This window comes from Uranotaenia lowii, unplaced genomic scaffold, assembly GCF_029784155.1.
Source record: "Uranotaenia lowii strain MFRU-FL unplaced genomic scaffold, ASM2978415v1 HiC_scaffold_316, whole genome shotgun sequence".
In the NCBI taxonomy this organism is placed as follows: Eukaryota; Metazoa; Arthropoda; class Insecta; order Diptera; family Culicidae; genus Uranotaenia; species Uranotaenia lowii.
This window is the reverse complement of record NW_026598219.1, coordinates 16,936-29,875: the sequence shown is the minus strand read 5'-3', so window position 1 is coordinate 29,875 and position 12,940 is coordinate 16,936. Positions and strand designations below refer to the sequence as shown.

General features: G+C 39.3%; 1 non-coding gene across 1 annotated transcript; it reads left to right on the top strand.

Annotated features, from left to right (window-relative positions):
- The first annotated feature begins 204 nt into the window (after positions 1-204).
- Trnat-agu (transfer RNA threonine (anticodon AGU)) lies at positions 205-278 on the top strand. The gene has a single exon. It is a non-coding gene; the product is annotated as a tRNA-Thr (tRNA).
- The last annotated feature ends 12,662 nt before the right edge of the window (positions 279-12,940 follow it).

Genomic DNA, 12,940 nt, shown 5'->3' with positions numbered 1-12,940 from the left:
AAAATTTATGACCGGCCATTTCTCTTGGCCGCATTATTAATGAATTTGTTTTGGTTCAACTAATTCAAAAGTCTCGCTCAGCCCATCATTCGCGCGAAGAAGATTAGCACATTTTTTTCGTCGCCCAAACGTGTCTTCTTCGTGGGGTACATTAAAGGTGAAAATTTGTACAAAAGCTGATGCCAGACGAATAACGCTCAACTCGGCGCCGTGGCTTAGTTGGTTAAAGCGCCTGTCTAGTAAACAGGAGATCGTGAGTTCGAATCTCGCCGGAGCCTTTGCGGAGAAACTTATTTTTTGTCGAACAAAAACCTTAAAAATATGTCTGACGATTTTGAAAAGAAAAATTAAGTGGAAAAAATGACAAAACATACCAAAAATTTAAAAAGAAATAATAAAAATTACTTAAACGAAAAAAAATTACAAAAAGGATAAAATGACAAAAAAAAACGACCAACGTGTCGAAGATGAAAAAAAAAACTACAAAAATGATAAAAATGTTAAACACGAAAAAATCAAAAATGACAGAAATGATGAGAAAAGTGACAAAAATTACAAAAATAACGAAAATTGACAAAAATGACTAAAATTACACAAATCACAAAAATCTCAAAAATGACAAAAACGACAAAAATGACAAAAATTATGAAAAATGACAAAAATGACAAAAATGGCAAAAATGACAAAAATGGCAAAAATGGCAAAAATGACAAAAAGGACAAAAATGACAAAAATGAAAAAAATGAAAAAAGGACAAAAATTACAAAAATTACAAAAATGACAAAAATGACAAGAGTGACAAAAATGTCAAAAATGACAAAACTGACAAAAATGACAAAGAAGTCAAAATGACAAAAATTGCAAAAATGACAAAAACGACAAAAATAACAAAAATGTTAAAAACGACAGAAATGACAAAATGACAAAAATGACAAAAAAAAAAAAAACAAAAATGACAAAAATAACAAAAATGCCTCAAAAAACAAAAATAACAAAAATGGCGAAAATGACAAAAATGACAAAAATGACGGAAAGACAAAAATGACAAAAATGACAAAAATGACAAAAATGACAAAAATGACAAAAATGACAAAAATGACAAAAATAACAAAAATGCCTCAAATAACAAAAATCACAAAAATAACAAAAATGACAATAATGACAAATATGACGGAAAGACAAAAATGACAAAAATGCCTCAAATAACAAAAATCACAAAAATGACAAAAATGACAAAAATGACAAAAGAGACAAAAATAACAAAAATGACAAATCTGACAAAAATGACAAAAATGACAAAAATTACATAAATGACGAAAATTACACAAATGACAAAAAAGGACAAAAATGACAAAAATGACAAAAATGACAAAAATGACAAAATTGACAATAATGACAAAAATGACAAAAAAGTCAAAAATGTCAAAAATGTCAAAAATGTCAAAAATGTCAAAAATGTCAAAAATGTCAAAAATGTCAAAAATGTCAAAAATGTCAAAAATGTCAAAAATGTCAAAAATGGGGATTTTTTTTTATTATCTGACAATTTGCGCCGGGGGTCTTCAGATTTTCCCCAAAATTGAAAATTTGGTTCATTTTTGCGACTTAAAAACACATGTATTTTTTCAGGTTTCTAACATTTTTATTTTTTGAGTTAGCTTTGGTTAGATTTTTTTGTCAATTAAAAATAACCATTTTTCAAAGCTGCATAACTCTGTTATTTTTTAACGGAAATTATAAAATAGCACATCAAAATGCATTGAAATTTTATCAGCTTTCCAAATAAAATAGTTGGAAAAAAATAAATAAAGACCTTCAACATGAAAAGTTGTAAATAAACTTTAAATGGCTTCTAAAAGTACCGTCTGCACCACCGAATATTTTGCAAAAAATACCATTGAATAGCTCAATTTATGATGCAACTTTCATCTGAAGACACCAAAGTGGGCCATCAATTCCCTGAAGAGTTATGAAAGAAATAATGACGATAAATCTCTTTTTTTGCGACGAAAACAAACAATGGTCGAGCAACTGCACTCACATATGGAGGTAGCGCGCACTTCTAACAACATGGAAACAAAAGAACTTACCAAAGCAGGTAAAACACACTACTTTTTTGTGCTTTGTAGAGTGTTTGTAGCATAACTGACTTTAAATTTTAACCAAAATTCTTAGTATCGTATTGTTAATGTGATATAACAAATAATAGAAATGTTGCTGTTACAACCTGGTTATATGCTATATAACTTATTAACTTTTCGATCAAAGATCATTGTGAAGCATAATCAATGCCAATAGTAGAAGGTTCAGTCCCTGTGTTTGGGATCACAAAAATGTGATTAAAAAATGAAATATAGACGTGCTTTACATATGTAGTTTTTATATCGGGAGCTAAGCACTGTACACCAAAATCCTTTCCCATTGATCAAAAACATAGAGCGTGGCGCAAATGTAGAAATAATCGAAGAGCTCAGTATGGCCAGCCCAGGCTCTAAAAAGCATCATTCCCATTGTAGGTAATATGACATTGAAAATATGATACTTTTACCGAATTCGTTTTCTCCATTCGCCCAGTTTTGAGGTTTACCATACTAGAACGAACATAATTCGTCGTCAGTGTTTTGCTACCTCGATCGCTTACAAACGAATCTTCAGTGTTCCACCGTCCATTTTAAATCAAATCTGGAGAATAACGGATGCAAAACTGAGCGCATAAACTTCTAAAAATGTCAGCAAAATTTGCAAACTTGTTGTGACCTGGTGCAAAACTGGGTATAAATGAATGCGTTATTAGATTTTTGGATATAACATGAAGTCAGTTTAGCTGCAACACTCTACCGCCCCTACTTTCATAACAGTCCCATATGCAAAAACAAGCAAACGAGAAAATCAGCTTTTCCTGTTTTGGAATACATTCTTAAATTGTGATCACCACTTTCGGCATCAACGAAAATCGTTTCTAGGTTTTCATAATAAATCGTAAGACCAGAAATTTTCGAAATTGGGTTATTGGTAAGGTCGAAAGCACCATTTTTATTCATTATGGGACTGTTAATCGACCATATTTGAAACCTTTTTCAAATCTACTCGCATAACAGTCCCATACAGAATATTTTTTTCTCACCAAGCTACTTTCTAAGACTTTAATTTGATCATTTTTGAACTTCTAAATGCAATTTTCAGAAAATGAAACATACAAAATATCGTAAATTCCACATTGTAAGTTGAATCTTTTTACGATTTTTGATAGCATCCGATAGTTTTTCGCTCAGGAAGTCATTCCTAAGGAAGTCAGACCTGCCTTCGAAAACTCGTGTGCATCATTCGACATCAAGTGAGTTAATTTTTTTTTAAATGATTCAAAGCAATAAATCAAAGACTATTTCGCCGAAAGAAGCATTGAAAAGTAACCAAATCCGCGGTATTTCACATATGGAACTGTTGTTCGGGTATATTTCATATAGGACAGCCACAAATTGATTTTTTTTTTCGAAATTTGTAGAACAAAACCTGTTTTTTTAGTGTTTTATTTTGAATCCCTATGTTGACCTAAAATGTTGAAAATTCATATGGGACTGTTATGCGAGTAGGGGCAGTCTACAAAGCACAAAAAAGTAGTGTGTTTTACCTGCTTTGGTAAGTTCTTTTGTTTCCATGTTGTTAGAAGTGCGCGCTACCTCCATATGTGAGTGCAGTTGCTCGACCATTGTTTGTTTTCGTCGCAAAAAAAGAGATTTATCGTCATTATTTCTTTCATAACTCTTCAGGGAATTGATGGCCCACTTTGGTGTCTTCAGATGAAAGTTGCATCATAAATTGAGCTATTCAATGGTATTTTTTGCAAAATATTCGGTGGTGCAGACGGTACTTTTAGAAGCCATTTAAAGTTTATTTACAACTTTTCATGTTGAAGGTCTTTATTCATTTTTTTCCAACTATTTTATTTGGAAAGCTGATAAAATTTCAATGCATTTTGATGTGCTATTTTATAATTTCCGTTGCAAAATAACAGAGTTATGTAGCTTTGAAAAATGGTTATTTTTAATTGACAAAAAAATCTAACCGAAGCTAACTCAAAAAATAAAAATGTTAGAAATCTGAAAAAATACATGTGTTTTTAAGTCGCAAAAATGAACCAAATTTTCAATTTTGGGGAAAATCTGAAGACCCCCGGCGCAAACCCGTCAGATAATAAAAAAAAATCCCCAAATGTCAAAAATGTCAAAAATGTCAAAAATGTCAAAAATGTCAAAAATGTCAAAAATGTCAAAAATGACAAAAATGACAAAAATGACAAAAATGACAAAAATGACAAAAGTGACAAAAGTGACAAAAGTGACCTTAATGACAAAAATGACAAAAATGACCAAAATGACAAAAATAACAAAAATGACAAATTGACAAAAATTACAAAAATGACAAAAATGACAAAAATGACAAAAAATGACAAAAATGACAAAAATGACAAAAAATGACAAAAATGACAAAAATGACAAAAACTACAAAAATGACAAAAACTACAAAAATGACATAAATGACAAAAAATGACAAAAATGACAAAAATGACAAAAATGACAAAAATGACAAAAATGACAAAAATGACAAAAATGACAAAAATGACAAAAATGACAAAAATGACAAAAATGACAAAAATGACAAAAATGACAAAAATGACAAAAATGACAAAAATGACAAAAATGACAAAAACTACAAAAATGACAAAAACTACAAAAATGACATAAATGACAAAAATGACAAAAATGACAAAAATGACAAAAATGGCAAAAATGACAAAAATGACAAAAATGATCAAAATGACAAAAATGATTAAAATGACAAAAATGACAAAAATGACAAAAATGACAAAAATGACAAAAATGACAAAAATGCAAAAATGACAAAAATGACAAAAATGACAAAAATGACAAAAATGACAAAAATGACAAAAATGACAAAAATGACAAAAATGACAAAAATGACAAAAATGACAAAAATGACAAAAATGATAAAAATGACAAAAATGACAAAAATGACAAAAAATGACAAAAAATGACAAAAATGACAAAAATGATTAAAAAAAATGACAAAAAAGATTTTGTAATCATGATAATGTTTATAACACTAACTTTTTTTTTAAAAATATATTTTTTTTCTTAAACATCAGAGAATCGTACTTTTTCGACCAGTTTGTCCAACCCTAGTCGCGCTAATCGCTGCATAAACCGAGCTCATTTAATGAGCCTTCCCTTCAAAAGTTAACATGAGGCCACCAAATACAAACCTGGGGAAAAACTATTGCGCTGCATTTCGATGCTTCCCCCGAAAAAGGTTTTGCGACAGGTTGCAGCAATTTAGATCCCCTTCGAGGGCTCCTTCGCGGTGGTTCTGATTCTAGTCTGGCCTGGTCTGATAGCCACAGGTCTGGTTTGGATTTTGCTGCTCCCGGGCCTAGTGCATCCGGTTCGGATGCAAATTGCACATGCTGGTGGTCTCCCATCTTTACCGAAATTGAGTAAAAACCACCACCGCGGGTCTAACCGAGCCGAAATGATTGTTTTAAGGGCTGGTTGCAACTAAACGGATCTCGAAATTAAACGTAGGCCTCGGTTGTTTTTCCTGGCTTCATCGTCGTTGTTTTTAATGAGGTAAGCCATAAATTAGGTACATATTTACTACCTAGTTAGTAAGGAAAGGGAAGCAGCTAGACTGTGGATAATCTACATATCCGGAGTCCAGCTTTCCCAGACCTTTGACAGTAATAATGCTATCTTAACGAGATGAAAATTTAGCTTAGAATTTCGATTCTAAAACTTTGCGGTTCTTTAGCTTAGATAAAGTTTTGCTTATGAATTTGTAGCTGGCAATATGCAGTGTACAAACATGATCAAACTATGGATTTTGAAAGTTCCTTGATTCATCTTATGACAGTTTTGTTCAAATTCAATTATATTAAACAAAAATGTCCAATCAAAATTCGTTCTTAGATAGCACACCAACATCAAAAAAGAACCCGAAATTTTACTTCCAGATTCAGGCGTATAAAAGATGCTATTCAAAACTGATTTTTCTTCAAATATGGAAAACTTCAAAACTCTGTCTAAATTATGGTATCCTACAATAAATTTCGTTTCTCATATACGTTCACTTTTCAGTGCTCAACCGCTTCAACTTTCACTTTCACGGTTCGACAGAATTTATTTCATCAATCAAGTGTCAAACACCAAAACATCTTGAAAGTCATAACAAAAACGAAAAAAATACCAACAGCTTCATAGATCACAAATCTCAATACGGTAAGCTAAGCTCACGACTTTTTTCAAATCTTAAAAAAAACCTTCCCGAATTCTCTCGCTCCGTTCCACATTACCTGATGGACAAACTAACGGAAGGTCGCTCCAATGATCGGTTCAGGGTATTAACGAAAGCCCCCGGGTCAGTGACCCCAAGTTGACGGCCGGCCGGCCGGCCTTTTGACTGAATCACGACTGTTCGACGGCTATCGTAAGACTTACTTTCGTCAGTGTGTGGGCTTCTTTCGTGCTGTCAAGCTTAAGCACCCAATATCTTATCGAACAATTCCCATCCGATCAATCGATCGATCGAACGATCGTTTGGTCAGTAGATGGTCGTTTTTTTTTGCTTTTTATGGTTATCGAAAAACTGTAGGACTTTCTTCGGCATTTTGTGTATCTTCTAACAAACTTCCCTATTTGAAGAGAACAGCACTATGCAGATATATAGCTATTTTATTCTTACAAACCAAATTATTCTCGAAGTTTTTATGAAAAAAAAAAAAAGGTAAGAGCAACTTCTTTTCGATTTGAATACACTTATTTTTAAAAAAGAACCTGAAAGCTTACTCAATTATAAATCGAAAACAAGGTTAGCTGGGTATATTTTTCGCTTCAACACGCTGCGATTCTTTTTCGAGGATATTTATGGTGATAGTAAAAAGTATAAGCCCTCAGATTAGGAAAACTCTACAACGATCTTTCGCCGAGATGTTTATCCCACATGGAAATTCTCGTTCGGCTCCAGAGGTACCCCTTTGAGAAGGCCTGTTTAATGAGTAGACTCAAATTTTTACTTCATAACAAAACGAAGATCGAAGGCGTTATGAAGGCAAACTTGACTTCGGGTTTATGTCAGACTTGAAAAAAAAAAAACATCTATAGGAGAAGTAAGGTCTCGAATCACTAAGGGGAGAGGTTTATGCGTTTCACCCGGAATCTTCATAAAAAGAGAGGGTAACTCTCAAGTAACAAGAGGAGAGAGTCTTCTAAAAAAGGGGTGTGTGTGTTATCCTCGAATCATCACCAGGTAATATCTCAAATCGTTACAGGACAGATAAGGCCTCGAGTCAAGAGAGGTATGTGCAGTGCAAGTACGTTAAGATATCGATTCATCGGAGGAAAGATCAGGCCTCGAGTCATCAAGAAGAGAGGTTTCCGAAGAAACCTCGAGTCATTACGAGAAGTAGTCGGTTTTTAAGTCGTTGATGGAGAGACCAGACTTCGAGTCGCAATGCGTACATATATTGCTGAAAGTGGTTTCGTCAAATTGTGTGAAGTGGAGCACCCTGTGACTTATTTTGATTAAAGGATAGTTCAAGAGGTTGATACCAAGGTCAGAAGAAGAAAGGTGGAGTTTAGGAAGTATGAGAGTACACGTCGATTGTATCACGAGTTGTCCAATTGCTTCCATGGGCCCAGAAGCGCAAACTTATATCTCAAGTCGTAAGAATAGAGATCAGCCTTCGAGTCATCTAGAGGAGAGCTATGCTCAAGTAAGTTAAGATATCGATTCTTCAGAAAATAGATCCGGCCTCGAGTCATCAAGAAGAGAGGTTTCTGAAGGAACCTCGAGGCATTACGAGGAGTAGTCGGTTTTGGAGTCGTTAGTGGTGAGATCAGGCTTCGAGTAGCGATGCGTAGAGATTTTGCTGGAAATGATATATAGTGGAGCACCTTGTGGCTTACCTTCATAAGAGGATATTAAGGTCAAGGGTAGACAGGTGGAGTTTAGGAAGTATGGGAGTACACGTCGATTGTATCATAAATCATCCCATTGCTCCCATGGGCCCAGAAGCGCAAACTGAGGAGACGTTGTGGCTAGCTGTAACTTGAAATGTAATCCGTAGACGAAGATTTAAAGATGTGATTCAATACGATAGAGAGACCTCAATGGTCAACTAGGAACAGTAGTGGGATAGCTCTGAGAGATGATGGTGTATAACCCTGATACCGAATACCTGCAGAAACTAAGCAGCGTTCAGCGGCTGATGAACCTGCGGGTTATCAGTGGATACCGGAGCATACGTCTGGGTGCGTAGCTGCGAGCGTCATACCCATTTCAGTTTTACTAAAGGAGGATGTCTTTTGGTACGACAATAAAGACACGCTCAACGTACGAGATCTCGCCAACGAGAACTCAATGTCCAACTGGCAGCAGCTGTGGGACAGCTCAGTGAGAGGAAGATCCATTGTCTGATCCCGCACATCGGGAGCTGGATCGGAAGAAGACACGGTGAAATGGACTTTCATATGAAGCGATTCCTGATTGGTCATGGGTGCTTCGTGAAGGACCACTACCGGCTTGGGCATGTGGTTTCGCCATATTGACCAGAATGTGGTGAATAAGAGGAAACACCTGAACACGTAGTGTTCGCTTATCCGAGGTTTGCGACGGTACGTGTTAACATACTTGCCATCTGGTCCAACACGACCTTAAACAACATGGTGCAGAGGATGTGTACTGACTCCAACACTCGGCATGTGGTCAGCAATAGGTTCATCCGGATCATGACTGCCCTGCAGAAGAACTGGAGTCAACAGTAGTTCGCGAACGGTATAGGATGACTCCATCGCGCCGGAGAGAATCTGAATAGGGTGCGTCTGATCCCTTGATCGAAGCTATAAAGATAAGGCATCATCTTTTGCGTAGTGGAGGTCATGGGTGCACTGCGAATGATTTTAGGATACCCCACCGCCGGGGAGTATCCGAGTAGTGCCGTTTTCCACGAAGGAAACAGCGAGGATTAGACAATACCTTCCTCGTAGCGGACCTTGTAGGAAGGGAGTAAATCACTGTCGGAGGATACTCGATGCCGGGCGAGCCTCTCGAGTCGGTGTAGGATGTCTTCACTGTCGGGAAACATCCATGTCATAGCGTTCAAAGTCCCGAATGTGTACCGTGATAGGCGCAATTTCAGGACAAGCTGCCTTCGAAATGTCACACGACGACGGGCAGAAAAAGTCACGAGCAAAAATACTAAGGTTACCAGCCAAAGGGATAAAGATAAAAGAAGATCGTTTAACGGTTGAAGTTACTGACCTCATCGACGGGGGAAGCTACAAAGATAAGGCAACATCTATTACGTACGTTTTTCGAGGAATTTCTGAGTAGTGCGGTGCCCAACGACCGAAGCTGCGGGGATAAGACTTGACCGTCTTGGCAGTGGAAATCGTTAGGAAAGGGTTATTCCACGATCGGAGAATACCCACGGGTAGAGTGGCGTCGACGCCAGGTGAACCATTCGCAACGGAGGATGGTCATCACTGTCGGAAACATCCGAGTCGTAAGTTCATAGTCCGAATGTGTGCCTGTAGAGTCATCCTGTAGATAAGAGGTCGGGCTTTAAGTCGTTATAGGAGACGTCAGACCTCGAGTCTTCAAGAGGAAAGCTTTGTGTGGTCAACTCCGAGTCTTTACGATAGGAGGTTGAGTCTCGAGTCGCAAGAGGAGAGATTTAATCAACATGAGGAGGAGTATAAATGGTTACCTAGAGTCAGTGCGAGGAGAGGTCAGATCTCAAGTCGCTAGAGGAGAGGTCGTGCCTTGATTCGTGCAAAGGAGAGGTAAGTGAACGTCAACCTCGAGTCGATGCGAGTTAGGATCGGATCTCGAGTCGTAGGAGGAGAGATCAGGCCTCGAGTCGCGACGAGGAGAGGTTTATGTGGGAATCTCGAGTCATTACGAGGAGATGTCGTTTCCCAAGTCGTTAGTGGAGAGCTCAGACTTCGAGTCGTAAGAATGCGAGGTGTTGCTGAAAGTGGTCTCGTCTATGAGTATTGCTTTGGAGCGCACTAGCGCAAATAGACCTCCTACTACTAAAGCATGATGTATTAACAGTTCTAGGTGGTAACTTGGTCAGCGGCTCCAGGTGGAGTTCAGGGAGTAGGAGGTATATGTACTCGGAGATCTACAAGTCTTCCCATAGTATCCGAGTAGTGCGGTGCCCAACGACCGAAGCTGCAGGGATGAGACTTGACCTTCTTGGCAGTGGAAGTCGTTGGGAAAGGGTTATTCCACGATCGGAGAATACCCACGGGTAGAGTGGCTTTCGACGCCAGGTGAGACCATTCGCATCGGAGTAGGATGACGTCTTCGTCCGGAATTATTCGAGTTGTTGGGTTAAGTTCCGCGCGTGTGCCGTGACAGGCGCGAGTCTAGGATAAGCTGCTCTCGATCTGGCACACGACGGGCATAAAGGTGGCATACCTTGAATTCTGTAGATAAGAGGTCGGGCCTTAAGTCGTTATAGGAGAAATTGTGTGTTCAACCCCAAATATTTACGATAGGAGGTTGGGTTTCGAGTCGCAAAAGGAGAGATCAGGCTTAAAATCAACAGAGGAGGGGTATAAATGGTTACCTCGAGTCAGTGCGAGGAGAGGTCAGATCTCAAGTCGCTAGAAGAGAGGTCGGGCCTTGAATCATGCAAAGGAGAGGTAAGTGAACGTCAACCTCGAGTCGATGCGAGCAAGGATCGGATCTCGAGTCGTAGGAGGAGAGATCAGGCCTCGAGTCGCGACGAGGAAAGGTTTATGTGGGAATCTCGAGTGGAAAGCTCAGACTTCGAGTCGTAAGAATGCGAGGTGTTGCTGAAAGTGGTCTCGTCTATGAGTATTGCCTAGGAGCGCACTAGCGCAAATAGACATCCTACTACCTAAAGCATGATGTTTAAACAGTTCGAGGTGGGTAACTTGGTCAGCGGCTTCAGGTGGAGCTCAGGGAGTAGGAGGTATATGTACTCGGAGTATATCACAAGTCTTCCCATAGTATCCGAGTAGGGCGGTTCTCAACGACAGAAGCTGCGGGGGTAAGACTTGACCTTCTTGCAATGGAAATCGTTGGGGAAGGGTTATTCCACGATCGGAAAATACCCAAGGGGTAGAGTGGCTTTCGCCGCCGGTTGAGCCATTCGAATCGGAGTAGGATGACGTCTTCGTCGGGAATCATCCGAGTCGTTGCGTTAAGTCCCGCGCGTGGCCGTGACAGGCGCGAGTCTAGGATACGCTGCTCTCGATCAGGCACACGACGGGCAAGGTGGCAAACCTCGAACCCTGATGTAACAGTATAATAAAACCACGTATTTCGCAATAGTTTTTATTCCAAACAATCCTAACTTTTAGTCTTCACCAAAACTACACGCGCTTCGCTTGACGGTCACTTAACAATGGCGGTCCTTCATTCGTTTTCTCCCTTCCCCAATCTGAAGAATATATTGGTCCTTTTCTACCATTCACATCGAATCTCGTTTGCACGAGGGGTGCGCCACTACACTGAAGATAAGAGGTCGGGCCTCGAGTCGTTAGCGGAGAGGTCAGGCCTTAAACTTTCAGGCGGTGAGGTTTGTTTGGTCAACCCCGAGTCTTTATGATAGGGGTCGGGTCTCGAGTCGTAAGAGGAGGTATCAGGCCCCTTATCAACAAGAGGAGGGGTCACCTCGAGTCATTACGAGGAGAGGTCAGATTTCAAGTTGTTAGAGACAAGTTGTTAGAGGAGAGATCGGGCCTTGAATCGTGTAAAGGAGAGGAAAACCTCGAGTCGATGCGAGGAGGGGTCGGATCTCGAGTCGTTAGAGGAGAGATCTGGCCTCAAGTCGCGAAGAGGAGAGGTTTGTGTGGAAATCTCGAGTCATTACGAGGAGATGTCGGTTCTCAAGTTGTTAGAGGAGAGTTCAGGCGTCGAGTCGTAAGGATGAGAGGTTTTGCTGAAAGTGGTCTCGGTAATGAGTATTGCCTTGGAGCGCATTAGCGCGAATAGACCTCCCACTATTGAAGCATAGTGTACTAAACAGTTCGAGGTGGGAACCAGGTCTGCGGCCCCAGTTGGAGTTTAGGGAGTAGGGGGTATACACGGAGTATATCATAAGTCTTCCCATTGTACCTATGAACCCAGAGTTGCAAACTGGGGGGACGCGGAGGCTCGCCGTGCCTTGGAATACAATCCGTAAATCGGTAAATGTTATCGAATGCGACTTGAATCCTGCGATACGGTGGAGCGTTTTCGCAAGCGGCTTTGGAGAAAGGGTATTAGTTGCAGAGAATCATCAGTATGAAACGGTTGTGAAGTAACGAGTCCGTCATATCCATCTCAATTTTGTTAGAAGAGAAAGTCTTCGAGAGACCTCATGGGTCAACTAAAAAGTGCAGTGAAACAGCTCTGAGAGAGGAAGCTGACAACCATGATACTGAACTTTGGGAAATGAAAGGAGAGAAATCGCGGTGAAGTAGATTTCTAGATGGCCACCTTGCCCGACTTGCACGATGACCTGGAAGAGACACCTAAAAAGGTGGTGTTCAAGTGTCCAAGGTTAGAAGGGCATGTGCGAACAAAGTTGTCATTTGCAGACCGCCGAACTTTAGGTAACTTCATCTTCTAGTTGCATCTGAGTAGAGGTGTCATGGGTACGCTTGTCTGCGTGTAAAGATAACTTTATGTCCATTAAGTTTTGTTGTGAAACTGCAGAAAAAGACATGACAGTACCCTTGGAGCCACCAGGGTCGACAAAGGATTACGTCTTGGTAGACATTCATCTGATTGGTAGCGTAAAAGAAGTTCCGGGCGTGCAAGCAGGAGTCCAGGATAAACGACACTCCGTCGACACCAGATTGGACACCTTGAGTCTTTTCGTGAGAAGTAGCCTTGAAACGTTATA